This window comes from Cervus canadensis, chromosome 25 (genome assembly GCF_019320065.1).
Source record: "Cervus canadensis isolate Bull #8, Minnesota chromosome 25, ASM1932006v1, whole genome shotgun sequence".
NCBI classification, from domain to species: Eukaryota; Metazoa; Chordata; class Mammalia; order Artiodactyla; family Cervidae; genus Cervus; species Cervus canadensis.
In genome coordinates this window covers 3994249-4013345 of record NC_057410.1, presented here as the reverse complement: position 1 = coordinate 4013345, position 19097 = coordinate 3994249, and the positions used below count along the sequence as shown (strand labels likewise).

The 19097-nt window shown below is 39.3% G+C and overlaps 1 protein-coding gene across 5 annotated transcripts in view; it reads right to left on the bottom strand.

Annotated features, from left to right (window-relative positions):
• Nucleotides 1–19097, bottom strand: part of SLC16A7 (solute carrier family 16 member 7) — a 180794-nt gene that overhangs the window by 109676 nt on the left and 52021 nt on the right. For 2 of the 5 annotated variants that reach the window (XM_043446714.1, XM_043446715.1), the window contains exons 2-3: nucleotides 13478–13578; nucleotides 2996–3087 (exon numbers count right to left, since the gene is read on the bottom strand). The gene's annotated coding sequence lies outside the window, so the exon portion shown is untranslated. Of the gene's footprint in view, nucleotides 1–2995; nucleotides 3088–13477; nucleotides 13579–18686; nucleotides 18821–19097 lie in introns of those variants that run through there. The other 3 variants (XM_043446710.1, XM_043446712.1, XM_043446713.1) reach the window with 2 other exon arrangements.

Below are 19097 nucleotides of genomic sequence, written 5' to 3'. Positions count from 1 at the left end.
AAAATGAAGAGTGGAACTGCCGTATGATCCAGCAGTTCTACTTCTGGGGATATAACCAAGGAAGATTTACTAATATCTGGAAGGGATGTTTGCACTGCTGAGGTCACTGCAGTGCCAGTCACACTAACTGAGACACAGAAATGACCTAAGTGCCCACCACAAACGAACGGATAAAGAAAGTGTGCCCCACACACTTGCAAATGTGCATGCACACAGACACACACACAAGGTATATATACATACTGGAATATTATTTAGCCATAAAAAATACAAAAATTCTGCCTTTTGGGGCAACATGGATAGACCTTGAGGCCATTATGCTAAGTTAAATAACTTATACAAATATGGCGTGATCTCACTTATATGTGGAACTGAACTAACAGAAACAGAAGAGAGTGGCAGTTGCCAGGGCCTAAGGAGTGGGGGGATGGGGAGATGTTGGTCAGAGTACAAAGATTCAGTTCTAAGCTGAGTAAGTTCTGAGGATCTCCACTACTGCATGGTGACTGTAGTTAAGAATATCATATTGTATATTTGAAAGTTGCTAGGAAGAGTACAGCGTTAATGTTCCCACCATAACAACAACAAAATGATAATTATGGGAGGTGATGTTAACTAACCTTATTGTAACAATAGCTTTGTAATATATATATGTGTATCAAATACCCAGGTGCTGCTAGTGGTAAAGAACCCGCATGCCAATGCAAGAGACATAAGAGATGCAGGTGTGATCCCTGAGTTGGGAAGATCCCCTGGAGAAGGAAATGGCAACCCACTCCAGTACTCTTGCCTGGGAAATTCCATGGACAGAGGAGCCTGGTTAGGCTACAGTCCATGGGGTCACAAAGAGTCGGACACGACTGAAGTGACTGAGTATGCACGCATGCACACCTTAAAGTTAGATAACGCACGTGATGTGTCCTCTAGTACATCTCAGTAGAGGTAGAAAAAAAAGTAATGAGGCAGAGGGATGAAGCAGACACCTCGATCTGGAAAGGGATAGGTTTAGCTCAGTCCCCTAATGCCCCACCCCAGGCTGTTGAGGGGTGTGGCAGGCAGGAACCCACCGCCTGAGGTGGGACACAGTCCACGCCCCTGCCAGAGTGCGGCTCCCTTCCCCCATTTCAGGAGGAGCCCTCATGCTTGGGAGTGATTCTCTAGAGGGTGCTGGGTGCAAAGGAGTTGTAGTCACGTGATTCCACTCTACTGGCCTGGTTACGGAGTCCTCAAGTAGGGAAGGAGAGCCACGCCCCACCTCCCCTCCCATCCCTCTGGATTTTTTACTCTTAACACCGGCCAGTAAAGATTGGCTGCACTGAAAAAAGAATGTAAAGACATAACGGCAAAAGCAAGGTGTATAGGAGTTATAACCACATCCTAGGACTTGATAAAAATCCTATGGCTTCAATTATTTTGTCTCTGGGTTCCCCGTGTGGACTCAACTCTTTTGACATCCTCCTCAGTAGCAGACAGGGCACACAGGCCATCTGCACCTTTGGCCCTGGGACGAGCCCCAGTCTACTTACTAGGCTTCCTTCTGCTGGGGAACCAGCTGTTTCCTACCATGGTACTATGGTATTTTCTACTATGGTGTAGAACAACTCCTTGCTGCTCTTCTTCACCCTATTCTAAAGGATTCTTTTTTTAAAAAAGTATTTGGTTTAGTGTTAGAAAGCTCCGGTTCAGACCTATGTTCTACTTCTGACTTTGAAAAAAGTACCTGACCTCTCTGAGTCTCAGGCTTCTCACCTGCCTCCTGGCTTCACGCTTCCTCACAGAGACAATGCTGGTAAAATCATACTTCAGTATACTGCACATCTGATTGCTGAATTTGAAAAAAGAAAACTAAGCAAGCTTAGGTCAGACATTTCTGGAACTCTCTTTTCGATATGTGCCTTCCTACAGAGGAGCTGGGTTGTGGCCTGGTTCATTTGTTGTTATTTTATCATTAAGTCATGCCTGACTCTTTGCAACCCCATGGACTGCAGCCTGCCAAGCTCCTTTATCTATGAGATTTCCCAGGCAAGAATACTGGAGTGGGCTTCCATTTCCTTCTCCAGGGGATCTCCCAGCCCAGGGATCAAACCCAAGTCTCCAGCATTGGCAGGTGAATTCTTTACTGCTGAGTTACCGGTCCATGCTATGTATATACTAGGGCAGGTTGTGCTCCTACAAAGCGAGTCTAAATTTTGGAGAAAAATTCAGTTAGAAACTCCATTTGACCACATATCCAAGCCACATCCTTTAGTTAGCATAAAGTTTAGGAATTAAAAAGATGAATCAAAGGGACTAGCCAAATCTATTTTTGCCCTTGTGTTAATTAATCAATTTAATGAACATTTAGCAAGTAGCTAGCATATAAAAGTCATTATGTTATGAACAGTAAGAAGATCAAGATAAGTAAGACAGGTTCTCTTTTCTCAAATAGTCACTCTTATGATGGAAAATAGATTCACATACAGTTAACAAAGCTTAGCTATTGAACCTAAAATATAAAGTATTATGAGTTGTCATATACCACAGAATCTTGTGTGATTTAACTCATTTCTACATACATTCACATATTTTATAGATAAGAACAATAATCATAAAATTATCTGCTCAGGGCATCTGCCATAGCATCATAAAGCTCTTAAGCAATGTTAGGATCCAATGATCAGAATTTGATATCTAAAAAATAGTACCCTATATCTGAAACCAATGTACTCATTATTATTCAGATTTTTCATGGACACATTAGCGAAGGTAACTGATTTCCTCTTAACAGGAATTCACAATTCATTATTTCTGGAATATACCTTGAATGGGGAAGACAAAATAATTAATTTTAAAAATCTTCTTAGGTTAAAGAGACTGTGAAAAATAGACAGCTAGTGGGAACCCGCTGTAAGCACAGAGAGCTCAGCTCAGCGCCCTGTGATGACCTAGAGGGGGAGGTGGGAAGAGAGGATGGTACAAGAGGGAGGGCATATATGTATACATATAATGTACATACACAGCTGATCGGGCTTCCTGAAGACTCAGCAGGCAAAGTATCCACTTGCCAGTGCAGGAGATCCGGGTTCTATCCCTGGGTCAAAAGATCCCCTGGAAAAGGAAATGTATTCTTGCCTGAAAAATCCCATGGACAGAGGAGCCTGTTGGACTACAGTCCAATGGGTCGCAAAGAGTCGGACACGACTGAGCGACTGAGCACACGTCTACACAGCTGACTCACTGTGTGTACGGCAGGAACTAACACAATATTGTGAAGCAACCATAGACCAATTTTAAAAAAGAAAGACCTCCAAAAGCATATGAATCTAGCCAATTCAGCCTGAAAGAAAAAGCCTAATTATTTGCTCTCAGTATTGACATCAACCCCACAGGATTCACAGTTTTAAGTAAGAGAAAGGAGAACACGGTTTAAGTGTGGGATTAATTTAAATAGGGAAAACATTGTTGAGTGTGCTCAGCTTTCCTCCCTCCTGATCTCTTGATGTGATTTCCAAACTAAAAAGGCATACAGAGGTAAAGAAGATATGGCAAGGTATTTGGTATGTAATTTTTTTTGAAACCTTCCACTAACTCATTCCAGTAACTTTTAAAATTCAAACAGCTTCTCTTCTTTTTTCGGGTACACTTCTGTCAAGTCTCAAAGTTAAAGCAAAGTTAGAAGAGAATGGTATCTTTTGTACATTCCGTGTTCAAAAGTTTCCGAGCCTACACAGTGATCTCTATACTTCCACGTGGTTAAGTGCCATGAGGAAAGCCCCTCCCAACTTTCTGTGACTTTTTAAATGCATCCAGGCAAATAAGATGCCAACTAGTGAAGTGATGGAGAAGTGATGGTATAAAATAGAAGTTGGAAAAAATGACCAAAGGACACCACAAAGATGCCAAGTATATGTGAAGGAAAATAGAAATAACATTGAATTAAAAGCATACAACATGATCATTGGTGTGTTTCTAAACCACATATTCAATACGGCCACGATATAGTTTGTAAGTATCCAATTGCTAGAGAAAACCTAGGGAGTCAGAAAACAAGCACAAACTATTCCAACAGTTCTAACAATGTGTGATTAAAACCTACAGAAGAGGGACTTTCCTGGTGGTCCTGTGGCTAAGACTCCTTGCCCCCAAGCAGGGGGCCTGGGTTCGATCCCTGGTCAGGGGACTAATCCAGCATGCTGCAATTAGAGATCTAGCATGTCACAGACTTGGCACAGCCAAATAAACAAAACAAAATAAAATATTAAAAGAAACTATATAAGGAATTACGGCATGTTGCTCCTGGCCTCTGTATGCAGGGCACTAGGCAGAGTAAACAGACCCTGCCTCCCTGCCTGACTCTACTCCTGGAAGCTTCACTGTTTTGGGATCATTGTTTCTTCCCCACTGGCCCAGGAAAGCCTTGAAGAGACATACATTATCCATTGATATTGGGAGTTGAGTAAAATATGTTGGCTGAATTAATTAATATATTATGCCTTGAAATATAGTTATTGTGGGAAAAATCTAGAAAGTGAAGCAAATATACAATCCTACCAGGCCTTTGGAACACGCGCCACATCACGGCCAGACACAGTGAATGCGGCAATGACAGAGGAGCAGTTTCTAACCATCCAGTTCAGAGGCTTCCCTCCTCACAGAATCTCTTTGAAAATTCATACCAGGTTTTCTCAATTGCAGTTTTTTTTTTTTTTTCTAAGATATTTTTTTTATAGGATGTTGCATACTTTTCATGGTACCAAGAAATATGCATGCTTAAACAGTGACATCAAAACAAGAGACTGACAATATTAGCTAAAACAGAAAGACAAATGAGTTGAAGGAATTGAATTGCTATAGGATATGCAATGGGTGAATTTAACTCAGATGACCATTATATCTACTACTGTGGGCAAGAATCCCTTAGAAGAAATGGAGTAGCCATCATAATCAAAAAAACAGTCTGAAATGCAGTACTTGGATGCAATCTCAAAAATGACAGAATGATCTCTGTTCATTCCCAAGGTAAACCATTCAATATCACAGTAATCCAAGTCTATGCCCCCACCAGTAATGCTGAAGAAGCTGAAGTTGAACTGTTCTATGACGATCTACAAGACATTCTAGAACACTCAAAAAAGATGTCCTTTTCATTATAGGGGACTGGAATGCAAAAGTAGGAAGTTAAGAAACACCTGGAATAACATGTATCTTGTAGCACAGAATGAAGCAGGGCAAAGGCTAATAAAGTTTTGCCAAGAGAACGCACTGGTCATCGCCTCTCCCAACAACACAAGAGAACCCTCTACACATGGACATTACCAGATGGTCAACACCAAAATCAGACTGATTATATTCTTTGCAGCCAAAGATGGAGAAGCTCTATACAGACCGGGAGCTGACTGGCTCTGATCATGAACTCATTATTGCCAAAGTCAGACTTAAATTGAAGAAAGCAGGGAACACCACTAGACCAGTCAGGTATGACTTAAATGAAATTCCTTACGATTATACAGTGGAGCTGACAAATAGATTCAAGGGACTAGATCTGATAGACAAGAGTGCCAGAACTATGGATGGAGGTTCATGACACTGTACAGGAGACAGGGATCAAGACCATCCCCAAGAAAAAGAAATGCAAAATGGTTGTCTGAGGAGGACTTACAAATAGCTATGAAAAGAAGAGAGGTGAAAGGCCAAGGAGAAAAGGAAAGATATACCCATCTGAATGCAGAGTTCCAAAGAATAGCAAGGAGAGATAAGAAAGCCTTCCTCAGTGATCAATGCAAAGAAATAAAGGAAAACAATAGAATATGAAAGACTAGAGATCTCTTTAAGAAAATTAGAGATACCAAGGGAACATTTCATACAAAGATGGGCACAGTACAGGACAAAAATGGTATGGACCTAACAGAAGCAGAAGATATTAAGAAGAAATGGGAAAAATACACAGAAGTACCACACAAAAAAGATCTTCACGATGCACAGAACCATGATGGTATGATCACACACCTAGACCCAGACAGCCTGGCATGTGAAGTCGAGAGGGCCTTAGAAAGCATCACTACAAATAAAGCTAGTGGAGGTGATGGAATTCTTGTTAAGCTATTTCAAATCCTAAAAGATGATGCTGTGAAAGTGCTGTACTCAATATAACAGAAAATTTGGAAAACTCAGCAGTGGCCACAAGACTGGAAAATGTCAGTTTTCATTCCAATCCCAAAGAAAGGCAATGCCAAAGAATGCTCAAAGTACTGCACAATTGCACTCATCTCATACGCTAGCAAAGTAATGCTCAAAATTCTCCAAGCCATTCTTCAACAATACGTGAACCATGAACTTCCAGATGTTCATCTGGATTTAGAAAAGGCAGAGGAACCAGAGATCAAATTGCCAACATCATTAGATCATAGAAAATGCAAGAGAGGGCCGGGAAAACATCTACTGCTGCTTTATTGACTATGCCAAAGCCTTTGACTGTGTGAATTACCACAAACTGTGGAAAATTCTTAAAGAGAGGGGAATACCAGATCACCTGACCTGCCTCTTGAGAAATCTGTATGCAGGTCAGGAAGCAACAGTTACAACTGGACATGGAAAAACAGACTGGTTCCAAATCGGGAAAGGAGTACGTCAAGGCAGTATATTGTCACCCTGCTTATTTAACTTATATGCAAAGTACATCATGAGAAATGCCAAGCTGCAATCAAGATCGCTGGGAGAAGTATCAATAACCTCAGATATGCAGATGACACCACCCTTATGGCAGACAGCAAAAAGGAACTAAAGAGCCTCTCGATGAAAGTGAAAGAAGACAGTGAAAAGGTTGGCTTAAAACGCAACATTCAGAAAACTAAGATCATGGCATCTGGTCCCATCACTTCATGGCAAATAGATAGGGAAACACTGGAAACAGTGACAGACTGTATATCCTCGGGCTCCCAAATAACTACAGATGGTGACTGCAGCCATGAAATTAAAAGACAATTGCTCCTTGGAAGAAAAACTGTGATCAAACTAGACAGCGTATTAAAAAGCAGAGACATTACTTTGATTACAACGTCCATCTAGTCAAAGCTATGGTTTTTCCAGTAGTCATGTATGGATGTGAGAGTTGGACTTAAAGAAAGCTGAGCATCAAAGAATTGATGCTTTTGAATTGTGGTGTTTGAGAAGACTCTTGAGAGTCCCTTGGACAGCAAGCAGATCCAACCAGTCCATTCTAAAGAAAATCAATCCTGAATGTTCTTTGGAAGGACTGATGTTGAAGCTGAAACTCCAATACTTTGGCCACCTGATGAGAAAAACTGACTCATTTGAAAAGATCCTGATGCTGAGAAAGATTGAAGTTGGGAGGAGAAGGGGATGACAGAGGGTGAGATGGTTGGATGGCATCACTGACTCAATGGCCATGAGTTTGAGTAAACTCCGGGAGCTGGTGATGGACAGGGAGGCCTGGCGTGCTGCAGTCCATGGGGTAGCAAAGAGCCGACACGACTGAGTGAATAAACTGAACCGAACTGATGCAAACTTTGCTGCCATCGACATATTCACGATAATGAGAGCAGACAAGGAGAGTTATATAAAAGAACAAAATTTTAATCTATTTTTTAAAAACTATAAATGGAGTATAAGCTTTAAAAATTTTGAATCACTATTTTGTACACTTAGACTTATGTTGTAAATCAACTATACCACAATTAAAAAATAAAAAAGGAAAAAGAAAAAAAAATAAAAAAGGAAAATATAGTTTTAAAATTAGGTTTAACAACAAATTATGAAATCAAGGGAATTTAGTTGAATTAAGATGTCTCTAGCAGTGTACGAGGGCTCCACTGTCTCCACAATCTCACCATCACTTGTTATCGACTTTGATTACAGCTGTCCTAATGAGTATGAAGTGGCATCTCAGTGTGATTTTTTAAAATGACTTTTTATCAGGATACAGTTGTTTTATGATGTTGCATTAGTTTCCACTATACTGCAGAATGAATCTGCCACACATATACACATATCTCCTCCCTCTGGGCTTCCTTCCCATCCAGCTCATGGTGCAGCTGCTGGGGAGAAGAGCTGACAGTTCCTCAAAGGCTAAACATCGAATTATCATGACCCAGGGATTCCACTCCAAGATACACTCAAGAGACATGAAAACATGTCCACACAGAAGCTGTTCTCAAATACTTATAGCAGCATGATTCATAAAAGGCAAAGAATGGAAATGATCCAAGTATCCATCAACTGATGAACAGATAAGCAAATTGCAGTCTACCACACAGTGGAATATATTATTCATCTGGAGGAAGGAATGCAGTACTGTAACATGCTACAACATGAATGAACCCTGAAAACATAATACTAAGCAAAATAATCTAGTCGCAGAAGACCACATGTTATATTATTGCATTTATACGAAATATCCAGACAACAAAATATACGGAGATGAAGTAGATGAGCGGTTGCTTAGAGCTGGGGGGGTAGGGGAATCAGGACATGAGAGTTATTGGGTTGGGAACCATTATGGAGAATGAAAATGTCCTGAAATTGATGACGGTGCTGGCTGCAGAGCTGTGAATGTACTAAACGCCATTAGAGGTCGGGTACTTTTAAATGGGTGTATCGGATGCAATGTGAATTATGTCTCAGTAAAGTTGTTCAAAAGCAGTCCCAGCACTCTAACAAACAAACAAAAGAATGCTTCTACCCCAAAGGCATTCCTCCAGAGGTTTTGACACTCTTCTATCTATAAATGAAAAAAAGAGTATGAGTCTAGAGAATACAGTATTTAGGGAATAAAAAAAGTAATAATAATAGCAATAGCTAATATATATATAGACCCTGCCTTTGCGTATGTGCTCAGTCATGTCCAACCCTTTGTGACCCCATGGACTGTAGCCCACGAGATTCTTCTGTCCATGGGATTTCCCAGGCAAGACTACTGGATTGGGTTGCCATATCCTTCTCCAATAAAGCCCCTACTATGTGCCAAATACCATTTTAAACACTTAAAATGTAAATTAACAGTTCTCACAGCAGCCCTATGAAGAAGATGCCTTTACTGTCTTTGTTTCACAGATGACAAATTGAATGCTCTGGAAGTTTATAATTACAGGCATTCCCTATAGATACTGCAGTTCAGTTCCAACCACCATGATAAAGCAAGTATCAAAATAAAGCAAGTTACATAAGCAGTGCACACAAAAGTTAAGCTTATACCACACTACAGTCTCTTAAGCGTGCAATAGCAGCATTATGTCAAAAAAATGTACACACGTTAATTTAAAATACTTTATTGCTAAAAAATGCTAAGTCATCATCTGAGCCTTTAGTGAGCTGTAATGTTTTCTCTGGTGGAGGGTTTGAAATATTCCAAGAATTACAAATATGTGACACAGAATCACACAGTGAGCAAATGCTGTTGGAAAAAGGGTGCCTAGAATTGTTGCCCCCAAACCTTCAGCTGGTAAAATACACAATATTTGGGAATCTCTATAAAGTAAAGCTCAATAAATTAAAGTATGCCTGACCTAAGAGTCAGAGGCGGGTCTGAACTTATGTACTCAGTATCCTTAGCCCGTGCTCTTAACTAAAAAGGAACAGGCAGGGACAAGTCAGTTCCCCTAGGAAATCATGCGGCCAGAAGGAATCACATGACATGTTAAACCTACCTCAACACCGTGACTGACCTCATGTCACCCTGGCATAAACGACTCTGCTCCCAAGCTTCATTGCCTAATCTCACAGGGTCAGGTTGTGTTAGTTTTCTACAGCTGCTGTGATAAGCCATCAGAAACTTAGTGGCTTACAATAACCCAAATTTATTGTCATGGTTCTTGTGGTCAGAAGTCTCCCTGGGCCAAAATCAAGGTGTCAATGGGAGGCCAAGGGAAGGATCTGTTTCCATGCCTTTTCTAGTTCCTAAAAGTTGCCCGAATTCTTGACTTGTGGCCACATTCCTACATCCTCATACCAACAACATTGGGCTGAATCCTTTTTGTGCTGCTATTTCATTTATCAAACCCCTGGTGAGTACAATGGGCACCTGTAGATTATCAGGGATAATCATAAGGTCATCTGAAGAGCAACCTTACTTCTCCCCTGCCTTGTAACAAAACATTCCTAGGGTGAAGGGATTATGATGTGGGGAGCCATCATTTTGCTCTTATTCTGCCTACCACCAGGACATACAAAGATGTGTTCATGAAATTCAGATTGAAAGCAGAATATAATCATCCAGTTGTTCTAGGAACTATTTCTAATAAACAGGTGAAACAGTTTTGTAAATTCATCACAGTTCAGTTCAGTTCAGTCACTCAGTCGTGTCTGACTCTTTGTAACCCCATGGACTGCAGCATGCCAGGCTTCACTGTCCATCACCAACTCCCAGAGCATACTCAAACTCATGGCCATCAAGTCAGTGATGCCATCCAACCATCTCATCTTCTGTCGTCCCCTTCTCCTGCTGCCATCAATCTTTCCCAGCATCAGGGTCTTTTCCAATGAGTCAACTCTTCGCATCAGGTGGCCAAAGTATTGGAGTTTCAGCTTCAGCATCAGTCCTTCCAATGAACACCCAGGACTGATTTCCTTTAGGATGGACTGGTTGGATCTCCTTGCAGTCCAAAGGACTCTCAAGAGTCTTCTCCAACACCACATTTCAAAAGCATTAATTCTTTGGTGCTCAGCTTTCTTTTATGGTCCAATGCTCACATCCACGCATGACTACTGGAAAAACCATAGCTTTGACTAGACGGATGTTTGTCAGCAAAGTAATGTCTCTTCTTTTTAATATGCTGTCTAGGTTGATCATAGCTTTTCTCCCAAGGGGCAATTGTCTTTTAATTTCACGGCTGCAGTCACCATCTGCAGTAATTTGGAAGCACAAGAAAGTAAAGTCTGTCACTGTTTCCATTGTTTCCCCATCTATTTGCCATGAAGTGATGGAACCAGATGCCATGATCTTAGTTTTCTGAATGTTGAGTTTTAAGCCAAACTTTTCACTCTCTTCTTTCACTTTCATCGAGAGGCTCTTTAGTTCCTTTTTGCTGTCTGCCATAAAGGTGGTGTCATCTGCATATCTGAGGTTATTGATATTTCTCACGGCAATCTTGATTCCAGCTTGTGCTTCATCCAGTCCGGCATTTCGCATGATATACTCTGCATAGAAGTTAAGTAAGGAGGGTGACAACATACAGCCTTGATGTACTCCTTTCCTGATTTGGAACCAGTCTGTTGTTCCATGTCCAGTTCTAACTATTATTTCTTGACCTGCATGCAGATTTCTCAAGAGGCAGTTCAGGTAGTTTGGTATTCCCCTCTCTGTAAGAATTTTCCATAGTTTGTTGTGATTCACACAGTCAAAGGCTTTAGCATAGTCAATAAAGCAGAAGTAGATGCCTTTCTGGAACTCTCTTGCTTTTTCTATGATCCAACGGATGTTGGCAATTTGATCTCTGGCTCCTCTGCCTTTTCTAAATCCAGCTTGAACATCTGGAAGTTCTCAGTTCACATACTGTTGAAGCCTTATTTGGAGAATTTTGAGCGTTACTTTGCTAGCGTGTGAGATGAGTACAACTGTGCAGCAGTTTGAACGCTCTTTGGCATTGCCTTTCTTTGGGATTGGAATGAAAACTGACATTTTCCAGTTTTATGGCCACTGCTAAGTTTTCCAAATTTGTTGGTATATTGAATGCAGCACTTTCACAGCATCATCTTTTAGGATTTGAAATAGCACAACAGGAATTCCATCACCTTCACTAGCTTTGTTCGTAGTGATGCTTCTTAAGGCCCACTTGACTTCACATTCCAGGATGTCTGGCTCTAGATGAGCGTCTAGGAGTCCCCAGTGGAGGCGTGGGTCAACAGTGCCCTGTTGCACTGAATGGTCACCATTACTGCCATTACCCCTCTACCATAGTTTGGCCTCAGGGCAAACAACAGGGAGGGAACACAGCCCCGCCCATCAACAGAAAACTGGATTCAAGATTTACTGAGCATGGCCTCACCCATCAGAACAAGACCCAGATTCCCCCACAGTCAGTCTCTCCCATCAGGAAGCTTCCACAAGCCTCTTACGGAATGAAAATCACAATCACAGAAAATTAAACAAACTGATCACCATGCTGCTGCTGCTGCTAAGTCACTTCAGTCGTGTCCGACTCTGTGCGACCCCATGGACAGCAGCTGACCAGGCTCTTCTGTCCATGGGATTCTCCAGGCAAGAATACTGGAGTGGGTTGCCATTTCCTTCTCCATGAGAACCTCATAAACAGTATGAAAAGGCAAAAAGATAGAACACTGAAAGAAGAACTCACCAGGTCGATAGGTGCCCAATATGCTACCGGAGAAGAGAGGAGAAATAAGTCCAGAAAGAAGGAAGAGATGAAGCCAAAGCAAAAAGAACGCCCAGTTGTGGATGTGACTGGTGATGGAAGTGAAGTCCGATGCTGTAAAGAACAATATTGCATAGGAACCTGGAATGTTAGGTCCATGAATCAAGGCCAATACTCTTACAATTAAAGTAGGCAGCAAACCAAATGCAATAAGGAAATTTCACCAATTAAATAGAGTTTCTGAAAAGCACATGGACTGGTTAGAAGAACATCCGATTCAAAGTCTCTCTCTTTCTAGTTATGCAGTTTTGAGCAAGACACTGACAGTGCTGAGCATTAGTTTTCTCATCTGCACAGCGAGGATAATAATCCCTGACCTGCTTTACGCCAGGATTGCACTAAGGGTCAAATTAAATTAAATCTTTGCAAGTAGTAAAGCCTTACACAAATAAAATATGAATGAGAAATCCTGACATAATCATTTTGTTCAGGATACAGTTATTTTTTAAAGGGTGTAAATGACAGAGACAGTAAGAAAAAATAAAATACTTAAAGCCTCTACATTTATTTAAACCATCATTTATATTAGTAATAATAACCAAACATAATTCTAACCAATAACCAAACATAATAACCAACATAACCAATAATAACCAAACATAATAACAATTATTGAAATTTATCATTTACTACCTTTATAGTATCCTTTTAGTGAAGGAAGGGTTTATATTTAGCTCTATTTTATGTACAGAGAAACTGAAGCTTAATCTCTTGACTAAAATCACACAGAATATAGAGTCACAGAAGGACTAAAGATTTAAAGTGTCACCTTTAAAATCTGTTCGATTTTTGAAAGGGATGTAAATACCAGCCAGGCCAATATTCCCATTCACACTGAGTATGCATCCTAAGTAGCTTTAGTCATGTACAACTCTTTGCGACCCCATGGACTGTAGCCTGCTAGGCTCCTCTGTCCTTGGGAATCTCCAGGCAAGAATACTGGAGTGGGTTGCCGTGCCCTCCTCCAGGGGATCTTCCCAACCCATGGATTGAACCCATATCTCTTACATCTCCTGCATTGGCAGGCGGGGTCTTTAAGATCCACCAATTCCACAGGCAGAATGATTTAGAAGGACTGAGAAAAAATGTTACTATACATTGAGAGTACTCACAAGGCAGCTCTGTCGGCACAGAGTCCAAAAGTCCTTTGGTTTCCAAGATTCCAGTGTCTAAGGTTGCCCAGAAGATGACCATCACATCGTCAGACTAACTCCTAAAAAAAAAAAAAAAAAAAATCAGAGAATGTCATAAGCACTTCAATATTGAGATGCATGATAAAAAATGAAAAAAATATCCAACTCTCTCTCTGAAAGACTGGATAGGATACAGCTTTCTGCTGTCCAGGGTGAAATTACTGTTTGCCTTTTCTAAATCCCCAAGGCTTTATTTCAAGCTAGACAGGGATAGGTTTTCTCATTAAATTACTTCAGATCACCACTAACTCATAACTACCATGCCTGCCTTTATATGTGCCTGCCTTTACATTTTCCTGCAAAAACATCAAAGAGATTCACCTCAGTTCCGTGTATTTGGGACTTCAAAACTAACAATAGCTTGTCTTTAACTTTTTGAGACTTTTCCTTCCACTTTTGGTAGGATAATGAAAAAGTGTGTGTGTATATGTGTATGTTTTTAAAGCAAACTTGAAATTTTTACAGAAATACATTAAGACTCTATTTACATTAAATTTATTCATTTAAAAAATGAAGGAGAATTTTAGTAAGATTTCTGAGCTTAACAACAAATCAGAAAATTTTTTAAAAGATCATCAAAATTTTACCATCAATTCATGCATGTTCTTTGATTATATAGTCCTTAAGACAAGTTTTTGACTTCTCCATCCAATCCCCTTAATTGTAAAAAATAAAAGAGGATGTAGTAATATTTACTACTACTGCATGACTACTAAATTAAGTTAGTTAATATTTGTAAAATGCTAGCACTCATCTCACACACTAATAAAGTGATGCTTAAAATTCTCCAAGCCAGGCTTCAGCAATACGTGAACCATGAACTTCCAGATGTTAAAGCTGGTTTTAAAAAGGCACAGGAACCAGAGATCAAATTACCAACATCCGCTGGGTCATTGAAAAAGCAAGAGAGTTCCAGAAAAACATCTATTTCTGCTTTATTGACTATGCCAAAGCCTTTGACTGTGTGGATCACAATAAACTGTAGAAAATTCTTCAAGAGATGGAAATACCAGACCACCTGACCTGCCTCTTGAGAAACCTGTATGCAGGTCAGGAAGTAACAGTTAGAACCGGACATGGAACAACAGACTGGTTCCAAATAGGAAAAGGAGTACATCAAGGCTGTATGTTGTCACCCTGCTTATTTAACTTATATGCAGAGTACATCATGAGAAATGCTGGGCTGGAGGAGGAATCAAGATTGCCAAGGAGAAATATCAATAACCTCAGATATGCAGATGACACCACCCTTATGGCAGAAAGGGAAGAAGAACTAATAGCCTCTTGATGAAAGTGAAAGAGGATAGTGAAAAAGTTGACTTAAAGCTCAACATTCAGGAAACTAAGATTATGGCATCTTGTCCCATCACTTCATGGCAAATAGATGGGAAAACAGTGGAAACAGTGTCAGACTTTATTTTTTTGGGCTCCAAAATCACTGCAGATGGTGATCGCAGCCATGAAATCAAAAGACGCTTACTCCTTGGAAGGAAAGTTATGACCAACCTAGACAGCATATTAAAAAGCTGAGACATTACTTTGCCAACAAAGGTCCGTCTAGTCAAGGCTATGGTTTTTCCAGTGGTCATGTACGGATGTGAGAGTTGGACTATAAAGACAGCTGAGCGCCAAAGAATTGATGCTTTTGAACTGTGGTGTTGGAGAAGACTCTTGAGAGTCCCTTGGACTGCAAGGAGATCCAATCAGTCCATCCTGAAGGAGATCAGTCCTGGGTGTTCATTGGAAGGACTGATGTTAAATCTGAAACTCCAATACTTTGGCCACCTGATGCGAAGAACTGACTCATTTGAAAAGACCCTGATGCTGGGAGGGATTGAGGGCAGGAGGAGAAGGGGACGACAGAGGATGAGATGGTTGGATGCTATCACTGACTCAATGGACATGGGTTTGGGTGGACTCTGGGAGTTGGTGATGGACAGGCAGGCCTGGCGTGCTGTGGTTCATGGGATCGCAGAGTCGGACACGACTGAGTGACTGAACTGAACTGAGCATGGTATTTGCAACTAAATAAGAAAAGAAGAAGAATGTACTATGAACAATTATTATTATTATTAATAGTTGTCCGTTAAGACAGTGAAAAATGTTAGTTTATATAGATGAATAAATATTAGTTCCTTGTTTATTCCTGACTTGAAAGATATGAGATTTATTCACATATATGTCTTGTTTGTCATATTATTAACAAACATAATTAAGGAACATTGAGATATTATCCAGAAAAATCAGATTGTTTAACAATTAAACAGATTGTTTAACAGAGCATGGCGTAATGCAAAGATTATTGAATATTTCACAAAAGTAAAGACTAAGAGGAGAGAACATAGATAATACAATGTCATTGAGATAGTACTTGCAATGTCACCTGGTTTGACCGGAGAACTTCGACATTGTAGTCTAAAATGGAAGGAATTTCAGGCTGGCAGGCAATCTGCTTACTGTGGAAGTTCCAAGACTATAATAAGCAGATTAGGCACATGTAACTGTCTCATTTAGTAACTATCTTATGAAAATTTGTCAATTCTACACATGAAGAACTTCCTTATAGTGACAATTAAGTTCATTTGAATTTAGAATCAATATTAAAATATATTTTACAAAACTACTGGTGTTGTTATACCACAATAAGCAAAATTTATATAATAAAGTTAACATGTTTAGGAACATAACATCTTATTACAATTAACTTAATTTTTTGCTTCAGTGACTACCACTGAAAATCCATCATTTTGGATTTAATTTCATGTGTAGACATGATGTATATTGGTATAATTTGATATAATTCATTTTTGTCCACAAATTACATTATTTATCCCCTGCCCCAATAATGTTACTAATATTTGAGAATAATGAAATAAGGAAGGTTTTTTCTTTCCTTTGTATCTTAACTATAAAATTCTTTTAATGGTTTGAGTTTAGAAATTCCCTGATTTTACTCTAGAATATCAGAATAATCTTAATTTATAGGATTTTGTTGTTAAAAATGGGGCAACAAAAGTTTTCTCATTTGCTTTAATGTTCACTTTTACTATTTTTTTTTTTTAAACAGAAGCAGACCACAGGCCTTAAAAGGTAAGTGCTTGTGAGCCTATATGTGTTTAAAAAAAGGACTAATTTGACGGTCATATGATCATATCCATTAAATAAAGAATTTTTTTAAGAGAGTAGTTAAAGTGAAATAAAATGCTTTCTATTTGTTTTGGCATGCTTTTTGACCTTCTGAGTAACATTCACCTTGTATAAAAGTTAGTATATATGACCTTCTGAAACATGCATGTCTAAATCACAGAGAAGTATGACAAAGGTTTTTACTTACTAACAAAAAACTATATTATAGGTCCCTTACTATAAAACCCATGTGCCCCAACCAAGACCCAGTGCAGCCAGTTCAGTTCAGTTCAGTCCCTCAGTAACTGAGCAACTTAGTCGGGACATGTGAGATCTAGTTCCCCAACCAGGGATTGAAGCTGGGTACGCCTACGCTGGGAGCACAGTTCTCTGACTTATTATACTGAAAATCAACACAAATAAGAAATGGTGGTCCAGTGGCTAAGACTCCACTCCCAGTGCAGGAGTGCGCAGGTTCAATCCCTGATCGGGGAACTAGATCTCATGTGCCTCAACAAAGACCCAGTGCAGCCAAATAAATATTAAAAAATAAATAAATAACAGGAATTTCTAAGTCCCTGGAAAGTTGTGTTAATGTCTAATCTCTTTTCCAATTATCAGGTAGAAAAATATAACTTTTAATTTTGTAATTTCAGAGGCCATTATTTAGGTAATTAAGTGGCCATACTCTTTAGGAAAAACCAGCAGCTATTTCAGTATTTTAGCATTCCATGGTGTCATGAAGTTCTATGTCCAGAGCATGGTCATCTAATAATAATTAACTTAAATTTGAAACATTTTTTGCAACTAAAATGCATTACCCAGGGTTCATGATCTATTCTAATTCATGAGCAAAACTTAATTAAGACAAATAAAATATAGTTTTATAAAAGTTCTTATTAAAGAGGCTAAGAACTTGTGATGTAGAGGAATAAAATATATTATTCATATTTACACATGGTTGGTTATTCTCTCTTGAGTGATAAAAGTTAAAAAATTACATTAACTAAAATAGGTAATTTTACTGATATATTTGACAGAATGGTCAAGAGAATCTATTTTAGAAAAGAGCAGATAAACCTACTTTCCCAGGAGAGTGTTTTCTCCTTTAACTTAACAGCATCACCCAATTATATTTGTAAATATTCAGTGTTCATTAGGGCTTAGAAAAAGTTCCTTGAATGAATTATTCATAAATACCTCAATAATAATTCCAAACTTTATGCTAGTAGTTAGCATTAGTAATAAAGCAAAAAATAACTGAGAACCCACCTATTATTTTCTTTTAAATCTCTTTCTCCTTTCCTTTCCTCACAAGCGCAGAAAGCATGTTTGTTTTGGAAGCAAATAGCAAATACTACAAAAGGAGAACTTAAAGTGAGAGAGAATGATTGAGGCAAAAATGTAAAATCACATCAGCTGATAAGGGGCTGACTGACCCAAGGTTGAAGAATGCGAGGGCATTAGGACAAAGCTAAAGAATAACAGTCCTTCTGCTGTTAAGTGACAGGCATGAGACTCCACGTCACACTCTTAGATACTCAAAAACAAATCCACTATTTTAAGTTTACACAGCCACCAAAGGTGATCTCTGAAAGTCACAGGAGGCAGATTCTCCAAAGCCTTGGAACATACAACCACAGAAACACTATTTATAGCTGCCGTCTGTGGTCACTTTCATGGCCAACTTCAAGAAATTCTATTGTGCTCTTTAACAAGTAGTACAACCCAAAATCGATAAACAAGCACAACAAAATTACATAAGTGGAATTCAAGGAAATGACTTAAACCATCTTAGAATAAACAAAAAGTGAGAAAATAGAAGAACCGAAATTTGTGATTATAGAACTTCAGTAAAAATACTAAAGGCACAATTCTTGTTCATACATCTTTGTTACGGAGATGTATATTATCTGCCCTTCTAATTGAGAAACCAAAGATGAGAGAAACGTCAGTATTAAAAACAAATATAATTTCTTCAAATATTGTACTGAAAACTAACCATGACTGAGGGTGAAGCCAAAACACATTGCAAAAGCATATCTTAATCGGCTTGTCTTATGGGTCATCATACTTAGTTTACCATACTTTTATAATGCAAGTTGAGGCAGCTATGAGGTGGACTGGCATGGGGAACTGTGAAGAAAGCAAAACATACAGCAGTTTTTAGTAGCCTCTGTCTTCCCTAGAGCCAAACTTGTATTTATATTTTATTCTCTGAAACAAAGTGTACACTAGAGCCTTTAGCAACATTATTTTTACGTATGATTAGGATGGACAAATATGCATGGTGCCTTAAACAATGTGCTTCAAAGACCTCCAACTAGATGGAGTGTAATTGACCACACGGGCACAAGCGGCTGAGGTGTGAACACCCATTATTGGATTTGCACAGAATCCACACTTCCCACAG